This window comes from Paroedura picta, chromosome 2, assembly GCF_049243985.1.
Source record: "Paroedura picta isolate Pp20150507F chromosome 2, Ppicta_v3.0, whole genome shotgun sequence".
Taxonomy (NCBI): Eukaryota; Metazoa; Chordata; class Lepidosauria; order Squamata; family Gekkonidae; genus Paroedura; species Paroedura picta.
Genome location: NC_135370.1, coordinates 110,176,574 through 110,190,055, shown reverse-complemented (window position 1 = coordinate 110,190,055; position 13,482 = coordinate 110,176,574). Strand labels below are relative to the sequence as shown.

The window sequence follows — 13,482 nt, the reverse complement described above, 5'->3', positions numbered from 1 at the left end:
CTCTTGTCATTGGAGCATGATGATGTCCCAAACGACTATAATCCTATTCTCTGCTCCACAGAAATGTATCTTTATTAACAGATCTTGTATCACAGAGTAATAGATGTCAACTGGGTGGGGAAAAATCATCTCTGCTTGCTGAGTTATAAAACCATTTTTGAGGATGCAGTGACATTTCCTCCTGAAGTTAAACTCTTTTTTGTAATGACAAACTTGCATTACCAGGCAATCTGGCATGGAGGTAACTGTCTGAATACATATGAACACCATTCTTGCCATACGAAAATTCATGGCTCCAAATGTTTTCCATTAAAATTCAATTTGACGGTATTTTCTAATGGGAATGTGTTCATGAAAATACATGACTTTGCTGAAGAAATAAAAACTTTAGCTTAGTTACTGGGTTGTGCAATCCTTTGTTGTACCTGTACTGGGGTGGCCAGTTGCCTCTCTAACCGTTTGATGCCCCAACAGTGTTACTGAGTGCTGCCACTGCAGCATCCATCGCAGTCTTGCCACAGTGTTTTATTCCAACATTGTTGCAAGGCAGGGGCAGAGAGATTTTATTTATTTATTTAATTTGTATACTGCCCTCCCATATGGCTCTGGGCAGTTTACATGAAACATTATGAATATGCAAGGCAGGCATGACCAATGGGAGTCATGAGTCGAAGAGACTGTGCTAAGTGACTGGCAGATGGAAGAGAGGGGTGGGCCACAGGAGTGATGCTCCCCCTCTGTCACACACAGACCCTTAAAGTGACCAGCTCCCATATCAAGCTCTGGCACTTGTTAGTGCAGAGAGGGCATCACACATCAGCCCTGCAAGAACTTCATGGTGGTGTTCGGCACTCAGAGTGCACAGGGCCTCAGAGGATGACAGTGAACAAGAACATGGAGGTGAGAGTGCTGGCCATGGTGTACAACAGGTTTGCTTGAGGCAGCCCTCTCCAACATGTATGCCACCCCTGCTGGAGGCTCAAGAGGAAGGGTTGCAGGGTGTGCTGAGGGGTCCAGAAAGACTAAGACAGGTTCCCTAGCCTCTCAATGTGCCCATATCCCTCACTCTTATCCTTTTCTATGGTGAGAAGTCCCTCCAGGTGCCTGGGAGCTGCCATTATAAATGCTGCCAGCCATTCATCCATCTCTGTCCTCTGGAAAAGGTATCCTGCCACTCATGACAGCTCTCCAGCCACTAATGCTCAAATACTGCTTACATGGAGGCAAAGGTGTGTGGGATGGCTTGTGTCACACACAGGCCCCAGACTCCCCCTTCTTCCAGGCCACCAGCAGTTGTGGCACCTGATCTAGAACAGCGGTCCCCAACCTTTCTCAGGTCAGGGACCGCCTCCGGAGTGAGGGAAGAGCCGACGGCCCGGGTGCTGTGAAAACGCGCACGCACAATTGCCGCGCATGCGTGTTTTCGCCACCAGGTGGCGCTAACGCGCATTCGCAGCAACAGCGCGCATGCGCGTTTGCGTCACCGCCATGCGGGCGGCTGCACCTGCCTATTCCCTACCTTCTTGCTGCCGGCGGGGGAAGGCAGGCGTGGCTGGCTGCGGTCCGGTACCGTGGCCTTTGCGGCCCGCCACCGGGCCGCGGACCGGGGGTTGATGTCCCCTGATCTAGAAGATACTGCCCTACCGCTGCTCCCCTCTGTCTTCCAGGGCAGAGCCACTGTCATCTGAAGATGTCAAGTCCACCTCTGTGTTGCCTCCAACTTAGACACCAGGACCAGGGATCCATGATGCCAGGTGATCGCCAGATCATGGTGGCAGCTATTACTATGCACCTTTTAACGGTTTGTCCACAGCATCAGCAGCAAACGTCAGGAAACAGGGACCTGGGCACATTGAAAACCACAACAATCATTCTACAGGAACTCTGGCCAGCTGCTCAGTCCTTGCACCTAGGCCACCTAGAGGTGCATCATCTCCCTCCACCTCTGGCCTAGGAGCCTGGTAGCCTTGGTCCTCCTCCCCATTGTTTACCTCCATCTCTTCCTTGTTAGATATATGGGGGTGAGGTCTTTGGATAGAAGGCCCAGTACTGTTGTAGAAGCACCCTGGGTATTGAGTTGGCCATACACCAGAAGGGACGATGTTAGGAGTGGTGGAGCTGCTCTTGGAGGTGACAAGCGTAATACTCTCAAGCTCCACCATGAATTTGTATAAAAGTGCTTTCTAGGCCTGGGTCCACTTTACCTGATGAGGACTGTCCCTGCTGTCAGATGTTGTGGCAGCCCTGCCACACACACGCAGAGGAAGGTGGAGTCCATCGCACCATGGAAAGACACTGATTCCCCACCATCACCACCCTCATGCTTTTGCCATGGCCATAACCCATAAGGAGGTGGCTATAGGCACTGGGCAATAAGCCACTCACAGTACAGTGGAAGGACTTTGGCTACATGGATGACTGTAACTCTGGCTGTCTGCCACCTTCATGAACACCTTCCCCTTTCTCAGCCTCACCTCCCATTCTCAGAGTGTACCACATTCCTACTAGCTCTCTATGTCTGGGTGGGACAACAGTGGTGAAGGAGGTGCCATACCTGCTGGTACTGGACTTGTATCAGTCCTGTCCATCTTTTGGACAGTTCCTGCCTCAATTAGTTTTGTCTAGACTAGCCTTTCTCAATTAATTACTGTTGAGAAACCCCAGAAATGGTGCAATTGTGCAGAGTATGGTTGGGAAACATAGCTGTGTACACACCCTGGGCCTCTCCCCTTCCCACCTCCTCCAGGCCCATCTTTGGCCATTGTGTGTGTGTGGGGGGGGGAATTGACATGACCATATATGGTCATAGCCTTTTGTTTCCTCCCATTTTCCCAACTCCACACTACTGTTCAAAGCTCCGAGCTAGCCCCACCCTCTCTGTTCCACCTCTCCATGGTCTTGGAGCTCTCACACTGAGCCAGGCTCACCCCTTTCTAGATGTTCCCCTCCCCACAACCCTGCTATGGTCCCTGCCACTCCTGCACTTCGGTGGCCACTCATACTCTGGGAGAAAATCACACCAGAGTCTCCTGTCCCACCCCTCCTGGTCCTTTCTCTGCTGCTCGGCTTGGCTGGTGGGTCTACTTTCAAATTGCCATAGGAGCCCTGGGTGCATTGATTATCAGTGCTGGCCCCTTTGATTCCGTGGCATTCTCTCCCCAACCAGAACTGCCAGGAGGTGAGTGTCCCCATGAGGGGTGGTGAGATTCAGGGGTTTCCAGCCAGTTGGGGCATTGGTGGCCAAAACCGTGCAAAAGTGGCATCTCAGCCATCTGGCCACAGGTGCAACCAATGCATGACTGCTCTGGCAGCTGGGTGATGTGCATACATCTGCAGACCTGACTGAGCTTTGTCTAGACCAGTCTTTCTCAAGCCTTCCAGGAGGCTCCAGGATGTCTCAGAATGGCGAGCCGGGTTCGATTCTGCGCTCCCCCATACGCAACCAGCTGGGTGACCTTGGGCTCACCACCGCACAGATAAAATTGTTCTGAGCAAGCAGGAATTTCAGGGCTCTCTCAGCCTCACCCACCTCACAGGGTGTCTGTTGTGGGGAGAGGAATGGGAAGGCGACTGTAAGACACTTTGAGCCTCCTTTGGGTAGAGAAAAGCGGCATATAAGAACCAACTCTTCTTCTTCTTCTTCTTGCCTGAACTGATCCAAGCGGCAGTGACTAGCTGGAGTAACAGACCTCTACAGCCAATTAACTCAGCATCTAAGTCAGAATTGGTCTTAGAGATTTTATCAGCAAAGAACCAGGCAAAAAATTGCAGCATTAATCTCAATGCCAACTAATAGCATTTAGAGACAAAACACTGGGAATTATAGCTACCTAATTAAACTAAATAACCGGATTTGATTAATCTGCTATTGTATGGAAAGGCTGGAGTTTTATTTGAAGGGGGATGAGAATAGTTGAGGGTGGGCCTTCTATCATCTGGTAGAGCTTGTTATTCCAATCTCCCACCAAAATTCCCATAGACCCACTGATAGGGCTTCCCAAATCCCGCAGCATTTCTTCAAATCTCCTTGGGTCTATTATGTAATTGGTCCAGTACCCAGACAGAGGTGAAATGCCACCTGCACATGAGTCCTGTATTGAATAGTGGATTCAGTACGGCACAGAGTTGCTCATGTGCTGAAACATCAGCTGTTTATTGATTGCACACAACTGAATTAAAACAACAGCCTGCCACCCGAACATATGCAATTCAGAAGTTCCAGCACATGATTGGCCATAAGTGGAGCCCTCTGAATGGGTAATTACAATAGCCAATAGCAGGCTGGGTCCTGCGAGCTAACAAATTGCAATTATGCATCCCCAATGTGAGTGCTGGGATCCAAGCTCTTGATGACTGCTGCACTGCATACACAATGCCCTGCATTAATATGACAGAAAGATAAATGCAGATTTTTGGCATAATTTTGATACTTCCTTCTTCAGAACAGTATTTTTATTTTTTATTTTTTTTTGTAATAGTGTTCCCTCCCCCAACTTGGTATAATGAACAGATAACAATAATTGATATTTTCCTTTTATCTGTGTGCATGTAATATAATAATAAAAAATTGATATTGTTTGCCTTTGCCTGGGCAAAACTGTTCAAAAGTAAATGAACCACAGTCATTCCTGTGTGGTATTTATGCTATATTCTACAAAAGTAATTTCATTTAATTGATTTGTATTATGCCAAGCAGATTTATTTGTATCAGATGAGTACAATTTGGTTTTAAGTGTCCAAGATTATGGTTTTAGCATTTTCTCATTGCTATTTAAATTAGAAGTTTATGCATTCTTTGTAATGGAAAAAGACTCAGATAATAGGGCAAATTAATCCTTTCCAGCTGGAAAGCTTTGGAAAGAAAAAAATCATTGTGATGTTCTGATATATCAGCAAGATACCCATTTGTTTTGAAGCTGAAAACACTAAAATCCATTGATTTCTTTCAGCATTTCCAACTGCTGTGCTGTTTTGACTTTGTTGCTTTACCAGACCATTAAATTGATCCATTAGGGAGCAAGTTTTGGGAAACCAAAATTTACCTCTATAAATTTTTAGACGTAGGACTTTAGCCACAGACAGGCTTGTAAAAATAATAATTCTGAGGTTTTCATATTAATGCCTTACAAACCATTTGTAAAAATGAAATTCAGTAATGCATAATGAAGTTCAGAGGCTGCAGTGAAGAATTAGAATGTTAAAACCAAGGAGAGGTTCAAGAGTTTCTTCAGTTTTAAATCAATCTCATGTGTGGAAGTGGATTCATTTACCCTCCCCCTTTTTTCTTTATTTTTTATACTTTATACAATTGTACGCACCTCACTGCTGACAGCCCTGATCCTGTAGGCTGTGCCAGTAAAAGATAGATGTATTAAAGATTAGTAAGCCGCATGTGGTGCTTCTTTCCTGCAATAGACAAGTGTTGATGTCACTTTTCTCAGGACAAACTCACTTTTACTAGTAATCTAATAGTTGGTGAAAGGAGTGTACATCCCAGCAGCTTGGACCAAAATGTAGAATAAGTAGTAGAATAAGACATATGGCACCAAAGTGTCTGAGAAGCAATTTAATATTTTTAATTTTTCTCTGGTATATTTTGGTCTAAAATGTTAAGCTTGTATACAAAATCATCTTGCTTTTTCAGCAAATGTTTAATCTTTAAGACAAATGCATTGCTAAGGACTTCCATCCAGATTGAGGGCCCATAGCAAAGTGTTGCAGATTTGCAGCTTCTCATCTATTCCATAAATTAAAACTGCAGTATTGGAAATGAATTATGGAGAAGATGTAGAGAAAGTATTAAAAAACAAACAAACAATGTTTGTTACAGATTCGTAGCAGAATTCCTATTTGCCTCCACAGTTCTCCCCTTTCTGTCTCACTCCAGTCTTGCTTTTGCACTTGCTTTAAAAGTCTGCTCTCCCTTAGTCCCACTTTTACCCTTGATGACTGCCATAGTATAGACCTTGAATGTCATTTAAGAATGCTGACATCTTAGACATTAGCCATCAGATCTCTCTCTCTTAAGATATGATGTACATGAAAAACTAAAATTTACTACCAGTCATTCTAGGAAAGCTGTTTTTATCTGATCCCCATTAGCATAGGTTATTGAACAAACCTAATACGTGTGAATTTTGTAAAAAATCTGCTAAAATCTCCTCTGTCATTTGAATACAATGCACTATCTACACATCAATGCAGTACCCATGGAAGTCATGTATCATAATTTTGTGTCTTTGTGAATTTTGGTTAGCTTTTCTCCTTGATAAAGTTTGTATTTTAATGTTCTTTTAAATCTATTATAAGCTGTTTAGGTACTTATCTGAGAACTATCTTGAATAAATAATGTCTAGCTGATGTTATAACTCCCCTGGGGCTTGTAGACGGAATGTTTCTGGATTTGTTCATAGACAAATTCCTGGATGTATCAGTTTAATAATAAGGAAAATAGTGATTTTATTAGAAATTAGTTATTAATTTCTATTCAGAATTAGAGTTATAAGCCTTTTAGTATGTATTGGAATAGTAGAGCCATGTATGTTATCACTGTAGAAAGGTTGAACATTTACAGCAGATACTGTTAAAAGATGTTATATTTGGAAAAATATGGACATCCATTAATAGAACTTATTATGACTTCTGGAATTATGTTCAAGATTAAAAACAACAGTGAATAATTATCCTTACTCCAGTGCAACAACAATTTGCAGATCCTGCAAAGGCTGCTGTACCTTTAAGAGATGCACAAATCAGAACATTCTGAAAAGTGGAGCATTTCCTTTGGCGATGTCATTATGAAAGGTGAACACTGCAAATTTCTTTGTACAGTATTTACAGATTGAGGAGCATGCACATGCATGCACACACACAGTCTGTCCAAACCTGCACTCAAGAAATGGCAGGTATCCAGATATTCCATAAGGAGCTGAATGAATGTTGGCTTGTTCAAATTTTCCCATTGCCTGGGTACTCCATTGAGGGTTTCCTAAAGGTCCTCTGTGTTTCATGGAAAGTTGCCCTTTGGGGCAAGGATAGTTGCAATCAGAAGCCAACTTCTAAAGGCCTGTTGTGTAAGCGCTGTGCAACACTTGAAAAGACACTGAGGTGTAGTGATTAGTGTGTCAAACTAATATTTGGGAGTCCCAGGTTCAAATACTCACTCATCCTTTTAGTTCACTGGGTAAGTCTTATGCTCACCATTCACTCAGACTAACCATCTCAATCCATTTGGATTGTTATTCTGGGGATAAAATAAATAAAATTTATTTATTAGCTGTATTTCTTCCTTACAGAGCTCAGGATGGTTAATAATAGTAATAAAATACATAAAACTGATTATATAAAACTATAATACCAAAACTTAAAATCACAATTTATGGCTGCTTTAATCAGATATAGCTCTAAATAAAAATACCTTCAGCTGCCTCCTAAAGAGCAAACATGAGAGGGACCAGGCACGCTCCCCTGGGGTGGTTGTGCCATAATTGTGGGGCTGCCACTGAAAGGTCTCCCTTTCATGTACCCATCAAACAGGTTTCCTTGATGAGACAGTTAGGAGGATCTCTCCCTGTGATCTTCATCCCCAGGCAGAAACATATGATAGGAAATACTCTTTCAGATACCCCAGTCCCAAGCCATGTAAAGCATTAAACGTCAAAACCAACACCTTGAACAGGGCTTGTGAGTGGATCAGTAGCCTGTGTAATTGCTGTAATATCAGGGCAATTTCTGCTAGCTGTCCCAACCAGCAGTCTAGCCACAGTATTCTATACTAGTTTCAGTATTCCTCAAGGGTAACCCCAAGAAGAGTACATTGCAGTAGTTCAGTACTATGTAATAAAGATCCATGTATGCTCCCATAAGCTCTTTGGAGAAAGGATGGTGTAAAAAATGTGTGATATATAGTGTGATTTGTATGACAGTCATTGTATCCAAAACTTGAACTCAAAGGCTGGCTATCTATGCAGGAGGGGCCTTTTCTGTCTTTGTATTATGGCATGTAAGGAGAGAAGGTTATGGCATGTAAGGAGAGAAGGTGTATGTGCCAATATTACCCCTTCTCACCATACAGTGAAGAAATTGGACTGTGTGGAATTTGGTATCCCTACTGAATCCTTCTTTTCCCTCTATTGTTTTAAATGGTAATTATTGTGTGAAGATTTAAGCAAAACCTAAAACAAACGCATTTGGGAAAACAGAATGTGCAGGCTACTTTCTTCTCTTATATTATCTATTATATTATCCATCTATTATAACAGAAAAGGCTACTTTGATTCTGGTAGCTGCAGCATAAACTATATGGAGATTGTGACAAACTTCAGTCTTGCAACTTCTCCAGTACAAAGAACTCACAATATGGGTCGGTGTGCTCTGTCCACACTGAATCCTGCTAATTAAAAACCTTCCTGTCCATTTCACTCTAAACACTTATATGCTGGGTTGATTTCTTTGTGAGAGTTTCGGGGGGGGCACTGTTTGAAACTGATTTAACGATGTAGCCCCAAACTTTGCTGCTCTTGCCAGAACCTAATTGCTCTGCCATGTCAGAATATAATCAAAGGAAAAGAAAACACAGAGAAGCTGATAATCTGGTAATTGAGCAAACAGTTTCAGAGAAAAGAAAACTTGATTGTACATTCAAAATGATTGTAACTTGGATCTCTGTAATTGAGGTTAGTGGAAGTGCAACTGGTTTTTAGGATTTGGAAGTATTAAAGGGCTGCCTAACTTAAAGTACAATGCATTGAGCCAAAAGTTTTACATGACATAGTTAATTTAACTGCAGGTTGTTGGAGAATGAAGGCATCACAGAAAGTTCTATGTTGAACAAACTAATACATTTGTATTTCAGAAAATCTAACTAAGTTATAGCATTTTGACCTTCCAAAGGTTTCCAATGAAAAGTGTAAATCAAATGAGTTATCCAATAGTTTATTAAAATGATCATTAAAAACTTTGTCCAACTCTGTGGTCTTGAGTATGTGCGAAGTATACAATAATAATGAAAAGGAATTGTAGCCTCAGAACACAGTTCAAGATTTCCCCCTATCCATTCATGTCCTTTGATCTGGCACTGTTTCTTTTCATCTCCCCCACTAACACCTTGACCAGTATTTTCCAGTAATCCTCTTTGAAATAAATAGGCCAACCACTTTACCAGTATGTGACTGCACATTAAGATTAGCTCTTCTGAAACCAACTCTTTGTTTGCCAGATCATTTGAGCCCATTAAAATCTGGTTCTGATTATGATTTGGGAAGGAAAAGATGTATCTTAGTCAAGATCTTCTCTAAACTGTGTAAGAAAACTGTGAGCAAAGCGTGGGTTATCTGTAGCTCTGAGTAATCACTTTGAGCATGGGAAGAGGTGGAGTAGGAGTGAAGAAAATCTTTGAAGTGGAATGAATGAAAATGTCCAGCTTGGGGAATGCTGATGTCATCCAAGGGATCTCTGACTGATAAGTGCCAGTAAATCTGATGAGTCACTGCTGCATAACATGAAGGGCAAGAGAACACTGAATGCTTTCAAAGATAGCATCCTAATAAACAACCCAAAATAAATGGGCATGCCTCTCCATATTTCAGAGCGACACATGCTGATGCAGTCATGATGAAGCATCACAACAACTGAACAATCCTGCTGATCCATCATTAGAATTGGCATGAAGTTTTATAGGTTGGTGGAGCAACCACAGAAACTGTTAACAAACAAGGGCATCTGTGTTCACAGCTGGTGTGCTGTCAACTTAAAACCAATGATATAGCCAATAAGGTTTTTACTGTTGGAGGTTGCTCCAACTTAAACCACTCTACATGCTGAATAGATTCTAGCATGTATGAAATTAATTATATCTTGTTTTAATGCTAATTGCTGAAATACTTATTTCTGGGAGGACTCCCCCTCCTCCATTGCTTCAAAATGTCCTCAAAACTAGTTTGGAGTGTTGAATCTTGAAATATTAGGAAGCAGAATTTTAACTCCATTATATCTTCAATAGAAGACAATATTTTGATAAAAGGAAGTTGCTTGATTTATGTTTGCTCTTATTGCAAATAAGAATCCATATTCTAACTATGAGTGCCCAGAGAACAGATGTCAAAGCCTTTTGTATCTCTACTTGGAAAAAAATAGTCAATATGTCAAAGGATGTCTATTTCATTTTAGCTTCTGGCCATAATGCTATCAGAAGCACTCTTAATGATTGTCTTTCCCAATTTCCTGTAAGAATTAGCAAGTAGCACTTAGCCATTCCAATTGTAAAAATGAATAAGGTGTATTTTCAGTGAAGCTTTTCCCTGTGCCAAACAGAATCTGTTGGACAATATGCTGCATTGTTATATATGCACTGTTAGCATAATCAGTATGGGATACGATATTCTTACACTTTTTCTGTCTAGGATTATTTGAAAGGAGGATTGTCTGCCATTTAACAGTAATGAAAATATTCAGCCTTAGCAGATGGGCTATATATGCTCTCACTGCCTTTTGAACTCAGTAGGACTTGAAGGAATTCTAGTTTGGGATGAAAATATTTAGTTATTTATCTGTTTAAAATACTGATGTTCAGCCTTTCTCCTGGGCATCCAAAGTCTCAAGGCATGTAACAACAATTTTTTAAAAAGCAGTTTGATAAAACGAATGTTAAAGCAACACATTAAAACAGAACTGAAAATGTATGCCCCAACCAGTAGAGTATTTCGCCCATCCAGGTTCAGGCTGCTTCAAAAGCTCTCTGGAACAGCAGAATAATGCAGTCTTGCCAAAAGCTGGGGGGGAGGAGCTCTCTAGTCTCTTCCAGGAGATTGATCCAGATGTGGGCCATGGGAGAATGTGCCTTAATAGACCTTGCTAGGAAGAATGGAGCAGCCATATGGGAACATGCATGAAGTTATGTGGGCTTCGAGTCATGTAGAGCTTTCAGCGTGAGAAGCAACACAAAGAATTAGATCCAACTAACTGACTGCCAGTGAAATTATCTCAGAATAGAACATGGCCCTAGATGGCTCCTGATAACAGATGAGCTGCTGCATTTTTCACCAGCTGCAACTTCAAATTGTCTTCCAGGGCAACCCTGTACAGAGTATGTGATAGTAAAGTTGCCTCAAAGTTATTGAAAGAATGGTTCAAGATGGCCAGATTAGGCATCTGCAAACAGGAAGTCCATTTCCTAGTTAGCTGTATATGGCAAAAAGAATTTCTGGTGTCATGGGCCCCTGGTTCTCCAACAAGAAACCAGGATGCAAAAAGCTCCTATGTTTCAACAAAAGCTGCCCATTATTGAGAATAAGAAAAACAATCTTGTTTAAACCAGTAGCTCTTCCAGCAAGCATCATCTCTATCTTATCTGGATTCAGCTTTAGTTTGCTCTTCGTCAGCCACTTGACTACCACATTCAGACAGTGACCTAGAACAGAAGCAATAGCTGGTGGTGGCTTTTTCAGGACAATGTATAGCTGGATGTCAGGGTATTGGCGACAACCTACTTCAAGACTTATTTATTTACCAATTTATCAAAATATTGCACCTATTATCTTGGATCTAGAGCTATCTCATTAAGGGATCACATATAGATACATTTAAAAATAAAGCACATATTCTTTATTGTTCTCAAAATTGAAATACCAAAAGTTGGAACACATAATCAAGGGATATGGGTCTTATCTCTGAGTTTATTTTATTTTGTGCCTGAAAATATTGTCACAGTAAATCCTGGTATATAAGAGGACTTCCAATTTGTGAGAAAATCCTGATGAGAACAGGCTTGTTTTGACGGTCTTCTTCTTTGAGCTTGGATAGAGCATAGACGTTTGTATTTTCAATCCTACTGGTACTTCAATAAAATCAGAGTCCAGTGGCAATTTTAAGACCAACAAAGGTGCTACTGGACTCTGATTTTATTGAACTACTTCAGACTGACACGGCTACCCATTTGAAAATACTGGTAGTTGTCATTCAGATTTTATGGGAATAGATTGTATCCTTAATTATTGTGTGAACTTCATTCCAAAGGTATGTAAGCTAGACAGAATTATTAGCCGAACAAATTGGCGCTTCCCCCAGTATTTCTTCTTTCCCCTTCCCTGAAAGTCACATAGACTTTTCCTGCCTTCTGCTCTTCATCTCACCTACCAGCCAACCTACCTTTTATCTCACCCCATCATCAGCTATATTTATTATTTATTTATTACATTTATACTATGACTATCTACAGTGGAGACCCAAAGCATCTTAAATAATTTGCTTCAATTTAATCTTGATAACAGACCTTTGAAGTAGGTTTGGCTGCAAGTATGTGAGTGGCCCAAGGTCACGTGAGCTTCTACAGTATAGTGGGGACTAGAATTTAGGTCTCATAGATTCTAGTCTGAAAGTCTAACCACTAAAATACACAGTCACTTTTTGTGGGGTGACTGCTGTTGGACAAGTAATGGTCAGCTGGACTTGGGCAAGTCATGCAAGTTGCATGATATCAAGTTGCCTGGTAGTTGCTACCAGGTCTGGCCCTTATGAGTCCTTTCTCAAATTGCCCTGGAAAGAGGCCTGACCTCTCTCTCTCCTACCCTTTCCTGACAGAATCCTAGGCTTGAAGGTTGGCAATATTATTGCCCTTGTCTACCAAGCTGCAGGTACTTCTTTTATCAGGAGGGTAGTTAATGTCCCAATATATTTTCCTTAGAAAGTGCTTTTCTCAGGTTTGTGGAAATATATTTCTTCTCTGTCTGTGACCCCAATCTCTGGATTGAAGTATCCATCACTGGAACCATGTGATGAATTACTGTATACCCATTATTGCTATTATTACTGTGTCCCCATTTTGCTATTTTTCCCCAATAGGGCTAACAAATCTAGTTGGCTCAACATGATTTGCTGTTAGTATCCCTATATCACAAAGACTGTGAAAATACTGGGCATTTGTCCCACACATAAGTATGTATGAAATCAGTGAGTTTTTGCTCCAAGTATGTGTGCAAAACTAAGACTCTGAATATGTAACCTGCAGATTCTCAAATGAAAATCATTCAAATATATGTCAGCAGATTCTTGCAGAAAGCCTATGGGAATTGATAGCTGTACACAAATCTTCATGGTCTTGTACTTGCCAGTTGCATAGGCTAATAGAGGCTAATTGCAGATCGCCAAATAGAAGATTTAAATTTATTGTTGTGGAGGTTGTCTTCTGGTATGGAAGTATAGAAGCATTAAGTCAAGAAGCTGTCATATGAACCTGCCTAAAATTCATGCTGTCGGTCTCTCTAGCTCCATATTGCATATTCTGACTAGTAATGGAAGTAGATAAAAGGTAAAGGTATCCCCTGTGCAAGCACCGAGTCATGTCTGACCCTTGGGGTGACGCCCTCTAGCATTTTCATGGCAGACTCAATACGGGGTGGTTTGCCAGTGCCTTCCCCAATCATTACCGTTTCCCCCCCAGCAAGCTAACTGCTACATAAAACCCATCACCCTCAAATGCCAGCCATG

The 13,482-nt window shown here is 41.6% G+C and overlaps 1 protein-coding gene across 5 annotated transcripts in view; it reads left to right on the top strand.

Annotated features, from left to right (window-relative positions):
• The window catches only part of NAV2 (neuron navigator 2), a 342,897-nt gene that overhangs the window by 44,747 nt on the left and 284,668 nt on the right, over nucleotides 1-13,482 (top strand). The window lies entirely within an intron of this gene.